Genomic DNA, 16,320 nt, shown 5'->3' with positions numbered 1-16,320 from the left:
GCTAGAACCCAGGTTCAAGTTCAGCCATGACCTCTCTCCTGCCTGGCATTGTGTGTAAGCCATTCAGGTTTTATGAAGCAGCAGTAACAGGCAGAGCAAAGTCTAAAAGACCTGAAAGTACTGAGAAGAGATGGCAGGCAGCAGGGGCCTAGAGCTCCAAAACAGGCTTGCCCCCTGCTCTCCTCTCCTGACCAGCCGAGAAACGGGTCCCTGGATGCTTTCCCAAAATGCACTGCTCTCCCCATGATGCTTAATTTTATGCACTCTGTCCAGGGCAGGATTGTTGCACCTCACCATTTTTATCATTGTTGTTCTGCCTCTAAGCTGGAAGAGAGGGGGTAAAAGCAACAAATCTGCACTGATTCAAAATGAGCCCGATTGCAAGGCAGTACAACACTGACATTTTCACACCAATTAATTCATGATTTACAAAAAGCAGATAATGGTGGACAGCAGATAGCTGGAGGTATACGAAAAGCTGAGAAACCAAAGTGACAAGATCACCAAACTGGAGAGAAAACAAATTTTAGAGAGCTCTTTAATCTATAAGCAAAGGATAAGACCAAAACTCAAAATATGGGTGGTAATTGATTGTTTTGGCCATAACACTGAATAATTAGGACATAAACTGTTCCAGTCAACACCGCCAGTAAGGTATTATACCTTTAATTATTTGCAGGGCACAATCTAAAATTACACACAAGGGTGGCATTAGATGTTTTTGTTCCTTTTTTGGTTCAATGTGAGTAAACAAAGGCAGCATAAAGAAGGGTCTTCATTGGGACATTGTTCTGTGATCTCTGTAAAAAGGGCTAAAAGCTTTGGAGAGGAGCAAGTGGGGAGAAGGGGGAACATGAGACTGAGAGGGCAGAAATGCAAATGCAAAGTGCTCTGCCAGCCAAGTGTTCTTTTCACTTTAAGCCCCCTTTTGCAGGATGCAAAGTAGCCCCTACAGACTGAAGTCCAACATTACTGACTGACCACAATCTACCCCTCCTGTCTTTTATCTCATTACCAACAAAAAGATGAAGCTCTGTTTTGCGATGCCGTTCCCTCAGAAACATCCACAAAAGTACAACAGCAGATTCAATGTGAAAAAAGCGATCAAAAGATTTCTCAAGGATGAGGAGGCATGTTAAATTGCTGTTTGATCACTCATTTCCTCAGCCTGTCTCTCTTTACAGGAACCTGGTGAGCTCAGGGGTCACCAATGGTCAGCTTACACACCTCGTAGTCATGGAGAATGACAGGAGATAGGAGCCAACAAGTCCGTACGATGAAAAACAGAGTAGGAGGAGGTGCAGGGCGGAGAGACAAGAGGTTGGGAAATAAGTTGAAAAACAGGATAAGATTTGTGTTTCTGCTTGAGGTTAAAACAGAATCAAACAGTAAAGTCAAGACAACCTGCTCCTTCTGACTTGTACTACCATAGACACACGCCAGAAGAGTGAGATTGATGTCAGGAGATAAAATTTACGGTATTTCATGACAAGTGAGCAGCAGTTCATTAAGTTTTATGAGCATTTTCTAATCACCTATTCAAAAGCCTGAAAATAAATGTTCACAAATGACACAGATTCTAATGGGTTAATTACAATCCAAAGGCCTAACAGACATGGGTTAACAACAACACTTTAACAGAAGATCGGATCTTAAAAAAATTAAAGATGTATATGAGAGAAAACCAGGACAAGAGGTGCAAGACATCTCACATTGTATCACATAGCAAATTGTAGAAATGTTTGTGCTTTTATAAACAGAGGGTCCTCAACCAACAAATACAATGGGTTCCGAGAGGTTGTTCGTACGCTAAGACATTCGTAAGTCTTTATTTATTAAATAATAATCTATAATAATCCATAATCACCATCTGAGGTCATTTAAATGGCGTTGTTGCAGTATTTTCCGCACTATAAGGCGCACTGGACTATAAGGCGCACCCTCAATAATTTGTTTGTTTTATAATTTATTTCACATATGAGGCGCACCGGATTATAAGGCGCACACAATAAAAAATAAATAAAATTTATTTGATAAACTGCAGCGGCTGTAGTTGCGCAATCCGTCCACTAGATAGAGCCGCGCTGCTCAGGCAGTCATGATTGCATTCATGACTTCATAACTACCTTTGAAGGGCCCCTATTGTTATGTCAATAAGCCATTCTGAGCCTCATCAAGGAAACCTGATCACTTGATCACTCTGTCATCTTATGCCCCGTCCACATGATGACAGATTTTTTTTAAAACGGAACTTTTTAAAAATGCATTTAAAACGATTCGCGTCCACACGACAGTGTTTTTAAAAAAATCTCCATCCACACATAAACGCACCAGTGCGTTTTTGAAGACGGCTATAACCATGCCAAACCATGTGGTGGCAGTATTGAGTCAAATTTGATCCAATAAGAATCCTCCATGTTTTGTTGTCACAACACACCCATAAATATGACGTCACAGCGGTTTTCATCGCAGGCAAGACGTCAGCGTTTTTAAAAAGTCGCAGATACACCGTCCACACGACAACGTAGACCCAGCGTTTTTTTAAAATCCACCTCGGCCAATGTTTTTAAAAAGTTGCGTTTTCGTTCCGGATATCTGCGTTGTCGTGTGGACAACGCAACTAAAAAGTTGCCTTTTTAAAATATCCATTATCGTGTGGACGGAGCCTTAGAAAGAAGTCAACCCGCATATTAAAAAACCTGACATTAAAAACTGGTTAAATTCATTACGAGTGCAGTCAGTGCGAACAGAGCGGATTATTTCCTGATCCGAAGTTCGAAGCAGATATTTAGGCTCCGAAGTCTTCGTTTATTAATTAAATATTGTTTCGATCGATCGGTAGTCCAGTCGGAGGTGAGGTGCAGCTTTTTGCTGCTGTGTGTCCTAAACAATTTTTTAACTAGTTTTTAATGTCAGGCTGCTAATTTACTGGCAAATATGACGCTGTTTTACTCCTAGAACTGACTTTAACGTCGGTGTCTCACCGCTGTGAATCTCACCGCACGTCGCTGCAGACAGAATACACAAGCCTGAATGTGCCCCTCCGCCGCCCGCCCAGAGCTATCAACTACATTTGCAAATCAATTGCAGCACACCCGGCACCTCTGCAGGGCAGTGACTCTGCTCTTGAAATTTCAGAAAAGGCTGCAAGTTCAGCTTTGAGGGTCACCTTTATGCCAGTTTCTCCGTGTGTTTCCACAGACTAATGGACCGTCACTAGATTCCAGATGACAGCACAATGGCATTTTTAAGACCAATTAAGTTTAAAGTGGGTTATTTCCGATGCCAAATAGTTAAAGAATACTGAGATCAGTCAGTCAGTCAGTCAAATTTTATTAATAGAATTGTTGAAAGTTCCTTATGTTTTGCTACGTAATCACCGGTGCTCCTACACTCTGCTTTACCATCTGAGAGCAGCTCAGTCAGAGCCGGGACTTCGGTGACGCCCCTTGACTGCCGTTGTTAGGGGGCATAGGCCCGAGTGCCTTGTGATGGTGCTCCTCTGGTGGCGGAGTGCGGCATGACTGGCGGCCAGACTGCCGGCTTTTTTTCAGCAATCATGTTTTTAACCAATATTAATATGAATATTAAACCATATATAAAATGCACCGGATTATAAGGCGCACTACGGGTTTATGAGAAAATTTTAGGCTTTTAGGTGCGCCTTATAGTGCGGAAAACACTGTACTCTAAATACAAAGGTGCTATTCCCTAAGCCTTAACAGAACCAATAACAGGACATAAAAACAATACATAAATGAAATAATTTACAGGTAGAGGTTGTTTCGAGAAGTAAATCTCAATTATACGTCGGTTTTCAAAAATGGGAAAAAAATACATGGAAAAATAAGTCAAGTTTACATCATTTCACTCAGCTTTGTGTCTGTCTGCCACAAACATTGGAATCGTAATATCACGGGAAAAGCACACAATATCATGCTACTGTACAATAAATAAGTATAAAATCATTTCATATCATTAAATTACGTACGCATAGTTCCAATTACGATTCAGCGTCGCTTGTGATTCACACAATAGCTTCAAACTCAGACTAGTTTACGCACGGTAAGATATTGCTCCTTATAATCTAGTCCTTGAGGAGAAAAGAACAAAATGCTTCAAGGAACTCTTAACCAGTTTTTTCTGTCCATCAGGGGAGGGGGAGGTGGGTGTTATTGTTGATGGGAGGCAGATTTGTCATTGGAGATTGTCACCACTACCATTATCTTCACTAGCCTTTGCTTTATCATCTATAATAAATGGTTAAGTATCCAAGGGGTTACAAAGCCTGACAAGATGAGATGCTCACAGAGACAACAACAAACTAGAACCAAGACAGTCAGAGACTGCAACATCCCGCGACACCCCTGAATTCAAAATTTTACCCTGATCTACTTGCATAGATCAAATATCAAAGCTGGTGCTGTGACCTACTGTCATTGATCAAAGCACTAGCTTTGATCTACTCTCTTACTCACGCTGGCCTACTCCCTCGTCGTTTATCTTATCTGGTTCCTGAGTGTACAAAAGTTGAAATTCGACCTTGACCTAGTTTTCTCAAGGTCAAGGTCATCATCCCATTTTCATCCCCTTTGCTGCCCGAGTAATGTGCTTTTTGTTTCATCTTTCTATCAGCAACGCTCGCAATGATATTTGGTGGACTAACTAACGGACGGACGGACGAACACACTAACACTGACAATTACAGAACATACCTGCTTTGAAAGTGGGATGTAATAAGAACAAGATGGGGGAGATGAGTGTTGGAGAGGCGTGTGTACGCAGTGGTCCTGCTCGGTGTGGCAGAAAGGGGAACTGCAGTAATAACTGTGCGGTTGTTCATATCTCCAAATGTTCGTAAGTCAAATATTTGCATCTTGAGGACTATCTGTATTCACATAAAAATTTAGGAAACATAGAATTTGGATGTAGGTACGGTTAGTTGGTACAAATAGTTTGGCCCACCATTGGTTAAGTCCCCTTGCTTGTGTACACCTTGAAAAGTGACAGAACTAAGACTGGTCGTATCACAATAGAACAACCGTGCAAGAATTATTTTGGATCTAAACATTCCAAACTATCTCAACCTAATGTGAAAACCAATGTATCAAAGAACTTGGAATGTGCATTCCCCCCCAAAAAAATTTGGTTGACATGTCAGTACTGTGATATTACATAGTGGATACTGTAATTGATAACAAGAGAGGAAAAAAAGGTTTCTATAGCAGGCAATGTTGTTACAGCTGTTTTGCATATGTATGCTACAAAGCAGCAGACCCAATCATGGACATGAGGTCTGATCATTCAAAACTAAAGAGAGGGTCTCTATCCCTGTGTAGAAGCACATGTGTATAGAGAGAGCTCCTACAGTATGTCATGCCTTCTATGCTTCGTGGTCCCCTGTCAGGGTGCTTCTGGGCCAGAGTGAGCCTATCCATCAGAAAGACAGCACTTTGATCACCGCTCGAAAAAGCTGGGGGCCAGGGTTGGGAGAACACTAGGGATTTGAGTGCCATACAGCAGAGCGGATTCACCCTTATTCCAACCCCACAGCCCCTGGATTAACACCAGCCTGCTTCACCTTTGAAGTGCCACACGGCATCTCAGATGGCAGAGGGAAGGGGAATTAATGTGGTGTGTGTGCCCTTTCTTCAGCCATTAATCTGGCCACCCAATGCCTCTTTGGCTCAGTGCTACAAATACTCAGTTTGATGAAGGGCTGCAAGGGACGTTGCACTGCAGCTGGCCATGTCCTTTGGGAACATTACCTCTGTGTAAGCGCATACACATAAAGTAACAATCAAACTAATGCCCTCAAGGGACAAAACCAGCAACCTTTAATACAAACAACAGCAGACAAAACACACCTAAATTGATATTTATTCATACCTGTGTGTCAGCAGAACAAATATTTCAGTACTATGGCTGCTTCACATTGATGATCATTGTTCCTTGAAGATAAGACAGCTGGATAAGTGATAAGCTATAAAAGAGAATGGATCAGAGCTAAACTGTAAAATTTATCACATAGCTACTGCAGCGAAGAAAGCATATTATTCATATTCAAATACACAGGCTCAACAACTAGAGGGGGAGTCTATGCTTAGTCAAAAGGTGTCATCACCACCGCCTCTCTGTGGGCCATGCTCGCTATCAGCAATTCACCATGAAGGTATTTACCACTTCTTTCACCCGACTCCCTGATGTTTCTTTCTGCCATTCCTTCTGGCTTAACCTCTTCTTCTTTGGGATACACCACCAATCCCGTCCTGTTGCCTAGAGTCCATGAACGCTACCGAGACATTGTATCATTACCTTGAAGACACCCTAACTCCTCTCTCCTACCCAATCTTTTACTCTGTCTCCCCACCTTATCGCTCCCCTCTCCCCTTTTCCACATTGTCCTGACTCCAGCCAGTTTCTGGCTCTACTGTAACTGAGGCCCCGTCCACACGATACCGGAACTTTTTGAAAACGCAAATTTTTGTTGCGTTTACGCCTTCCATCCACACGACAACGCAGATATCCGGAACAAAAACCGCAACTTTTTGAAAGTGCTGGCCTACGTGAATTTTTAAAAAAAACGCTGGGTCTGCGTTGTCGTGTGGACGGTGTATCTGCAACTTTTTAAAAATGCTGACGTCTTGCCTGCGACGAAAACCTCTGTGACGTCATATTTATGGGCCCGTGTGTTGTGACAACAAAACACAAAGGATTCCTATTGGATAAAATTTGACTTAATACTGCCACCACATGGTTTGGCATGCTTATAGCCGTCTTGGAAAATGCACTGATGCATTTACGTGTGGACGGAGATTTTTTTGAAAACGCTGTCGTGTGGACGCGAATCGTTTTCGATGCATTTTCAAAAAGTTGTGTTTTCAAAAAAAGCCATCATCGTATGGACGGGGCCTGAGGAAAGAACTTTGTGTCAATGTCACTAGCAGTGTTTCTCCCAAAATTAGGTATAGACAGAGTGGGAATGGGAATATGCAGCAGACTAAAATGCTACATTATGTTCAAAATTTTCAAAAAAGCCTAGTGCACCTCTATTTTGGCACAATGTATAAACTAAATGAAGTCATAATTGGGGTATATGATGTTTGTCTTAGAAAACTGCAGTGGAAGTAGTTGCGGCGCCACGAAGTTGTGAAAATGCAAGGTGAGAAGGTAGGACAGGGCTGTGGTGTTTTGACAACGTATAATGCGTATGGTTCAAACTTGAAAGCCCAAGTCCTGTTCACATGACATCTTGGGGAAAAAATGGAAAAGTAATCACAGATACACAAAACATGCGGAAACCACTATGTAGTACAGTAATGTTTTTTAAAAATTGATATCTGGAGCATATTGTAATGTAATTGAATGGTTAAACACCATAAAGAATTACCATTAATAGTAAAAATGATGGGTAAATGGCATCTTAAAAACAGCTACCAGAAAGCGGCTAAGTGAAAGAAAAAAATTAACCAAAAATCTCTTCATACTGCGGAGGTTGCACAAGGTTTGGAAGCTCCTTAATCTTCTGATTAGAAGAGGATGAGATCAACCATCATGTAACAGGAAAGGTCAATCCTTTCTCCCATGTTATCTATTCTTCACAAGTAACAACTCAACTCACTGCTGTGGTGTACATCACAGTTCTTCTACTTGCAGAATATTACAATCAAAATCACACACTGGAGTGATGTAGTTCCGAGGTTGTCTTGATTCATATAAACAAAAAAAAGTATTGTGAAGAGAATTTGTTGTAAGTCAGTTGTGCAGCATCTGTTTGTCAAACCCTCGTTATTTTATCATGGGTGAAAAAAAAATACTTATCAGCAGAGATCTTGCACAGACTCTTGATATCTTCTTCTTCTTTTGTGCATAAAGAGTGAAAGAATCTGCACTTGCTATTCAGCTGTCAGTTGTGATCATTCATTTCACTGATGGCCACTTGGTTTCCTTGGCTTTGCTAACTTAATATCTCTTTTTGCAAAAACTTGAAATGAAATCTATGCGTAAACATTTATAAACAGAGGTGTATGCAACATTAGTCGGTGGTACCTGAAGGTGTTGCTTAGTGCTTTCCTTTTGCACTGACATGGTTTAGGTCTTTGTCATCACCTGTACCCACTGTAGAACGTGACTGGCAGATATATAGATAGCAAATAGCTTTCGTATATTAAACAGATTATCTTACCTAATTCTAGACCATTTAATAATGCAAAACTTTTATCTTCTGACAATACTAATTACAGCACATATATTCATCTTCCATTGTTCATACCAAAAACTAGTTTCCTAGACCCCATTACAGCTAAATTGCCTAAAGATTTTACCCTTAGTCAGCACTTCTGTATTGATTAATCTGCCATTACTAAGACAATACGTACTATAGTCCCTTAAAATGTTATCAAACTTCTTCAAAAACCTTACTCTTGTTCTAGATGCCTGATGTCTTTCTAATCTTCCTTTTCTCTTCTTTTCTTTCTACATAACAGTAGCCTCTTGGAGGACAAAGCAAAGGTCAAAGTTACAAATCACCTACTATTTGAAATCACATGAAGGATTCTTCTTTGCTCCTGCCTTATTAGCTTGCAGTGCTCTATTTGATATCAGTTACCACCACATGCTACAATTAAGATCTGAATAGTTGTCATTAACAGAACTGCACCAACCTTGAATAAGTCATCCTTATAAAGCCAATGTTAATCCCAGTTTGTTAATAATGAACCCTCCATGCATAACCAAGTCCAAGAGCAAGGGTGTCAAAGTCAAATACACGGAGGGCCAAAAAAATTAATTTGCTACAAGCCGAGGGCCGGACTGGTTCAATGTTTATTAAAACGTATTAAAATGAACATAGCCTATTGAACCAAGAGCTAACACAGTGTATATCGTTTAATGATTAAATAAAGCAATATTTTGTTATGCTCTGTCAGTAACGTCAAGAGGAAACCTTTTCAACAGGCAAACAGCACAAACGTAAATGTCCTTCAAAAACATAGGCTGTTCCTTAATATCAAGATAAATGCATAATGAAATTGCATGCATTATAAACTGAAAATACATTTTTGCACGAACAAAATAAATGACGGAAAATTTTATGATGAGTAATTTATTCTGAGAAATAACTTGGCCTTCAGCTTAAATCTCTCAAGTAAATTTGATCAAAGTATGTCCTTTAGTCCCTTCTATCCATCCAACCATACATTTTATTGTAGACAAGATGATCATTATCATCTCATCTAGACAGTCACGGGTCTGCTGGAGCCTATTCCAGCTTGCTATAGACAAGAAGCAGTGTAAATCCTGGAAGAGACACCAGGTCATCCCATGTTTAGCTCCATTATTAAAGAAACTTCTGGGATTGCCTTTATTCACTTGCACAATATGTGAAGAATAGGGCATATACTGTGTCTACAGTTCCAGGCTGGATTGGTATAATTACTTATCATCAGGCTGTCCTAATAAGTCGTTAAAGACAGCTGACAAATATTGCTGCTGCATGTGTACCATCTAGAACCAGAATAAGCCATAATTTCTTGCTTGTATTGACCTATCTGAGCTAGCTCCCTATGAAATTCAGAAGAGCATTTATATTTTTTCTGCTCACATACAAAACTCTTAACTTCAAAAGTTAGTAGTAGTAGTAGTAGTGGAGGTCTCATTCAGAACTCAATACTTCCACGACACATACTGTACTTGTGTCTCCAAAAGAAGCATGGGAACCAGAGAATTCAGTTATCAGGCTCCCTATAGGATCATCTTGCAGATATACACTTTTTTTTAAAGGAACAGTCAACGCTTCTTCCAAGCCTTGATTGCTGGGGGACTTCATATAATGCATAAAGCTCTTTTCTCCTTCTCTTGTCCTACCTTTATGATAACTGGAGAACCTGTGACAAATGTCTCATAAAAATGGGTCCAGTGTACATTCAGCGCACTTGGATGTGATCATATATGCATCTGAAGTATGAAAGGGTTTAATGATGCTAATGTAAACACGGATTTCATTCCAGTATAGGACAAAATCTTATCTAATGTCAGTGTTTCTTTTTTCCCCTGGTGTTTATCCAGTATTTATTCATTATGTAATGCATGAGCAGTGGATATGTGCAATTTCCTCCGGGATTAATAAAGTATGTAAGTACTGTGTGTATGTACTGAATGCATGTACTGCATGTATCTATCTATCTATCTAAAAGGAGATACATTTCAGGTAAAACTGAAATGTACTTTTCTCTGTGGACATCAATGACCACATCATGTGTCCCAATTAATATAAGCAAAACAAAAAAAAAAGGAACATAAAATGTGCACAGGGCTAATGTAAGTTGCACACTAGAACAGAAAGATGGGGCTGTGGTAAACATAGTTGTAGCATTTGTATCAGCAGATCCAAGGTTGTGGCAAAGTGCAAGAGGGGTTTGGCCTCACTGGCTGTGCTGACAGCAGACCGTTTCTATGCCACTGCTGTTAACAGCTCCTCTGGGGTCTACAGCACCAACAGTTGGAGGACGTGAGCATGGCTAACTGGAGGGGGAAGGGAGGCCTGTTTGTTGTGTAAAGCCTCCTCTTTTCCTCTCCTTTGCCTTTCTTTATTTCTTCCTCCCCACTCCCCTCCCACTTTCATCTCACACATGGCTCCTTCAGGAGCCATCATCTGACAACACCCTCCTCCCCCACACAACCACCTCCTGCCACATGACTAACATGCACACACACCCATAACACCACAGGAAAACGCCCTCGCATCCTCAGGATGTACTGTTCATCTCATCATCAGAGGAAAGCATCAACATCTTGTTGCTGCCAGAGACAACTGACTGACACCAAAACAAAAATTTGTTTGCCAATTTGTCTGCATCGTCTTAATTTATAACATGTCTTTTTAATCCGGAGTGAAAAATGGCATCCTCCATACATGCCATAACAAGGTTTTTGACCAATTTCAGACATTAAAGTCTTTAGGCAATGACAGCATTTATTCATGAAGATATGAGAATAGGATGAACAACTTAAAGGTTCACATAACTGAACTTTACCTTGTAGACAGAGTGAACACATTATATTTGTCCCACACACTACACAACTTGTAAAGTTAGATTTAATGTTCGAGTTACTACACAGCCAATGTGAGGGCCAGGTGAGACAGGTGGCTGAGCTATATGAAGGGGTACCAGAGAAGAAATGTGTGTTGGAAAAAGGGCACGGACAAGGACGATAATTCCCTTCTGTGACTAGAGCCTCTTTCACGCAAATAGCACAACTGCTACAGCAATGAAGCCTTTGTTTGTTGATACTGAACCAAAAAAAAGCAGAATGGCACTCCATTGTACGATTTTAAGGTGCATATCAGTGTTCCATGAGAACAGGAAGCATCATGGTTATTGCTATGGGGGCCAGTGTGACTTAACATATACGGCTCCTTTTGAAGAATGGATCAACATGACAAAACAGTGAATCACCTTCCCTGTTATATGACAGCTGATCTAGTGAATGACAAGGAACTCCCAAACTTTTCTCTGTCTCTCTATTTGAAGACATTTTCAGTCCATTTTTTTCTTCTTTGCTTTAGCTACTATTGTCCACTCACTGTCCACTTTCTAAATCTACCAGTATGAAAATTCTGCATGAACGCAGCTTATCTCCCTTCATACCCTTTGGTACCCTTTGGCTTGGGCTTGCTCTTCAGCTTTGTGGGAGCGATAAAATGGAAAGGCCTCCCTTTACAGGCCTGATCCATTGTAATTCCAGAGCTAGATCTGATAGAACTGCATAATCTAGTTCCTTTATAAAATGGAGTGCCCTGCTTCAGTTGACATCCCATTGATCTAATGCACACAGGTGTACATACACACAGATGTTTAGAATTTAGTCTGTTGGGTCCACGGTGAGAAAAACTTGAAATGAGAACAAGCAAATAATTAATGCAGATCGCAGCCTTAAAGTTAGTGAAAACACATATGTGTAAACATAAAACACAAGTAACAGAGAAAATGCTGGATTCTATTGCACTAAGTAACTTGTGTCACAAAAATGTTTATGGGACACTACAGATACACCACTTGAGAGCTGTAATAAGTAAATAATTTCAGCAAACAATTACATGTTGTTTGACAAGCTCTGTTGAGGAACGGATTAAACTAGTATCTTGAGATACTACTATATATGTGTTGTTTGACTATGTGTTCAGCCTAGAGAACAAATTATTATATAATGACAAATGCCTGCAGTTCTTGCATTGTGTTCAAATCTGACTTTCATACAGATTGGTCTAGTGGGTATGATATGGATGATCCAAAATACAAACTGATAATTATTTACAAAGTTTGAAACAATGTAACTGCCTGCTTTGTTCTAGCATGGAGCATTTTTTCAATTGAAATCCCTAACAATTCATTTGAGGAGCAACATCAGAAGAAACATGTCAAATTCACAAATTTTCAAGGACCCCTAAGAAATCTAAGCAGGCGTAAACTAGTTAGGATAAAATTTTGAAAATAAATGGAAAGATGACTTTATAACTCACAAAGTGAGTTTATAACTCACAAAGTGAGTTATAAAGTCAAAAGTCTTGTGAAAAGACCCACAGCCGCTATACCTCCAATTGGCTATTTCATCCCAGACACCCCTGGCATCTTTTAAATGCCAGTGTCTAACCACATAGCATGTCCATACTGCAGCTAAATAAATGACACATTTACTGAAAGAGCACTGAGCAGAGTAGTGATAAGTTGCAAACCAGACAGGGAAACAAAAACTGAGGATTCTATTGAAACCAGGTTCCCACTAATAGAAAATTGGGCAGGTTCATCCCAATCCACCACCTTCCAAAAATCTGGATTTCTGATCAGTCCTCGGGGTTAGTTTCCCATTATCTAGTAGTGTGGGGTGTTGACATATCCAGTCTTGCACCTCCAAATCTTGTCATGGACAACTGGGGCCACTCAATAATTTTCAGTTGTTGATGACTTTCAGGAGGATGATTACATCAGTATTTTCCAAGCAACATGGGGCTGTGCTACCAGCTTTGACAATTACAATGATACTGTAGTTTTTTGCATCACTTTGGAATCTCATAATCTGAGCATGTTTAAGATTAAAGACATGGTAATCACTTGAAAGTAATCACTGAAACCTGATTCCACAACCTCCTATGACATTAAAACTCTTCTAGCCTAAGACAGGCCTTAAATAGTTCCAGTCAGCTCACAGTTCCAACAGTTTGAGAGTATCTCAACCCAGAGAACATCGGAGCACATTTTCAATAAGCCTTCACCTGCAGCGGCTGTTTAGTTAGTATTACAGCTACACATTATGATGTAAATTTTCACAATTCCCATGGACTGTTTAGCCAACCTAAGACAAAGTATCCTACCTACCAGAGAAATGACTGCCACACAAACTGGGTAGGCTCAAACAGCGAGTCACAATAGTCTTTTTCCCATGAAAATGTTAAGAAGAAGACTGTGTTGGACAATACCTAAACAGTAGAGTAGGTACGTGCCAGTCTTAAGTCATGCAGATCCACACTTGTCATAACTTGTCAAACTCTCCTGTTTCCGTAGCTCCTAGTCCCAGATCTCCCTTCGCTCGCTATATTATACTTTTTTCCGCACTCTGCTCCTTGTACAGAACAAAAAACAAAATGTTTCTAAATAAATCTGTCTTAATTACCTCCCTTCAATGTGATGTTGTAGTAAACACACCAACATTGTTTCTAGGTAGGCTAAATGCATAATGTTCATTAGCCATGACAACAGCAAGTCTCCTTTCGCTCTCACTGGATGAGACTTGTTTTGGCAACGTTCTTATCACTTGATTTCTCTCACTCTTCTCATCACTGCTTCACACCAGGCGCAAAGGCACAAAGTGAGAAAGCAATGCTGAAGGGATGCCGCCCCAGACTGGAGACAGAGAGGGAACCATGGGGAGTTGCAACAATGGAACGGACCGAAAGAAATCCTGGTGTACGTGCCTTTCTACCTCCCCCTCTGAGCACACACTCCCCATGTGAAACCATCTGATGCATGTACTGCTGCTCTCACTTGTCAATCACAATTGGGGGAGGGGTTGCAGCTTCTTAAAAAGCCCCACTCACCACTGTGAGATTATCAAAAAAGACAGCAAAAATGTTCTTGATCTTCAAGGGGTGCTCACAAAGAGTGGAACGTTTGTAGGGCTTTATTTGCAGCCTCAAATTGGAGAAAAAAGGAATGTCAGAAGTTGTGTGTAAAACTGTAGCAAGGGCTGAGCTGTGGAAGTGTCAATGAGCACTTCCACAGCTGGATGAGAATGAGCCATTGTTATTGCAAGGTAGACTCCAGTCTCCCTGGGAAATTGACAAAGGAGGTAAAGCAGTCAAAGCCTGGAGGTAAACCTAGTTTTGTGTTTACCGTTAATTTCCAAGACTGTGGCCACCTACTAGCTCATCAGGTTTACACTGAATCAAATATTTACGCACTTCTCAAAATGTCATGGAAGATCCTTAACATGAGTGAAGCAACTATATACATTCAATGCTTAAGTTGCATAGGAATATTGTAAGAAGTAGATAGATAGATAGATAGATAGATAGATAGATAGATAGATAGATAGATAGATAGATAGATAGATAGATAGATAGATAGATAGATACTTACTTACTTTAATAATCCCGGAGGAGGAGTACACTATTTACAAAGGAGGGGAGCTGAAACACAGCAAAGTAGTAACACTGACTAACATCACAGTTACATTACATTGCCTTTGTGCCTCTGTCATTCCGACAATACTGCTCAAAGTGATGTCAAGAAGCAGTTTTGTAACATAAAAGAAAATGATTAACATGCGATTGTGTGGTGGCTGCCCTGTAGGAAGAAGACCAGAAAAAAGTGTGGACAAGGAAATAGTCAGGAAGGCATAGTAAATGTGAACTTTCTATTCTTAACTTATAAGAGCTTCAGTATCTATTCTTTGGTAGTATGCTAGCTAACCTTAGTCCTAAAGGATGAAATGTTTAGTGTTGCTGGACATTACTGTGAACAGTATTGTAAATCACTGGAGTGGCTCCGATTATCCATGACAGACTGTGGAGGTGTAAGGCACAGAAGACTACTAATTTCTGCCAGGCTCCAAGATCTCGGTAAGTTTTCTTCTCTTACTTTTCAAAAGAGTGATTTGGCAGAAGACCACCTATTCATCTACAGTATGGCCAAATTTCTTGATATCCTGCATTTTCTTGAGGACAGGATGGTGAAATTTAATGAGAATTCAATGCAAGTCAAATTGTGTGACTGTCTTAATTGTGGTGATGGAAGATTAAGCCTTGATGTTGTTCCTTTTTATTAATTTTTTATCTGGACAACCTCAAATAAAGTAAAACCAGGGAAATCCTGATCGCGGTCTTTCACTTATTTACTAAATCTAATAGGACAAAATTTTCTTTTCCAAGCACACTCAGGGGTGTTTGAAAATAGGAGTCCCCTTCTCAAATGACTGCATCAGCAGCTAGTACCCAGAGTGAAGAGCCTCCACCCTCCAGGGGGAAAGAAAAGAAAGAACACCATCTGGGTTTTAGTCATGGTGATGCCAGGGGCTGGGGCTTGAGGACAAGGAGACTGCTGGAGCTTGAGATTGGGATTGGTTAGAGTGATTACAAATAGGCCTTGGGTATGTGATGGTCGGACAAATGATGCATCCCCAAACCTCATCCTTATTGGTAGCCAAGGTACTTCATAGAGAGGGGTTGATGTAGATGAGTTGCAGGACATTTTATATACAGATAAAGATATTTCATTATCTGTCAAAAGCATTGTTAGCTGTTTATAAACAGATTGCCAACAGCTGATAACCTGTATTGTTGTTGTCATGACATGATAGGTTTACATGCAAAAAGTCCCATGCATTTCAATGTGACATTTCACATTCACGTCACATGTAAAAGTTTCTTTTGTCATCGTTTAGTCAGTGAAAAGAGGAACGGTAGTGATCAGAGACGCAGACATAGAGGAAGGTCTGTTTTGTAGGACGCAAAAAAAAGAACTCGAACAACACAACAGAGACGACGACCCTCCAGTTGTGACTGAATTATGACTAGACTCAAATAATTTCTTTTTCAAAAATGTTTCCAATAAAGGAAGCTTAGGCTGCTAAGTTCTTTTTTTTATAGACCTACACTGCTGGAGACTCAACGAGCTCCTTTCTCCCCCCTTCTCTCTAACCCTCTCTGTTACTCCTCCTCTCTGACCTCTCTCTCCTAGTCTCCAGTCACACCATACTAACTCAACTTCTTCCCTAGAGTCTCTATGCTCTATGTCCTCACAGGTTTTCTCAGGTTCATCCCTCATC

General features: G+C 40.4%; 1 protein-coding gene across 2 annotated transcripts in view; it reads right to left on the bottom strand.

The window, feature by feature from the left end:
- cecr2 (CECR2 histone acetyl-lysine reader) overlaps positions 1-16,320 on the bottom strand; it is a 40,842-nt gene that overhangs the window by 18,411 nt on the left and 6,111 nt on the right. The window lies entirely within an intron of this gene.

This window comes from Antennarius striatus, chromosome 4 (genome assembly GCF_040054535.1).
Source record: "Antennarius striatus isolate MH-2024 chromosome 4, ASM4005453v1, whole genome shotgun sequence".
NCBI classification, from domain to species: Eukaryota; Metazoa; Chordata; class Actinopteri; order Lophiiformes; family Antennariidae; genus Antennarius; species Antennarius striatus.
The sequence above is the reverse complement of the archived record's forward strand: the minus strand, read 5'-3'. Positions and strand labels throughout refer to the sequence as shown.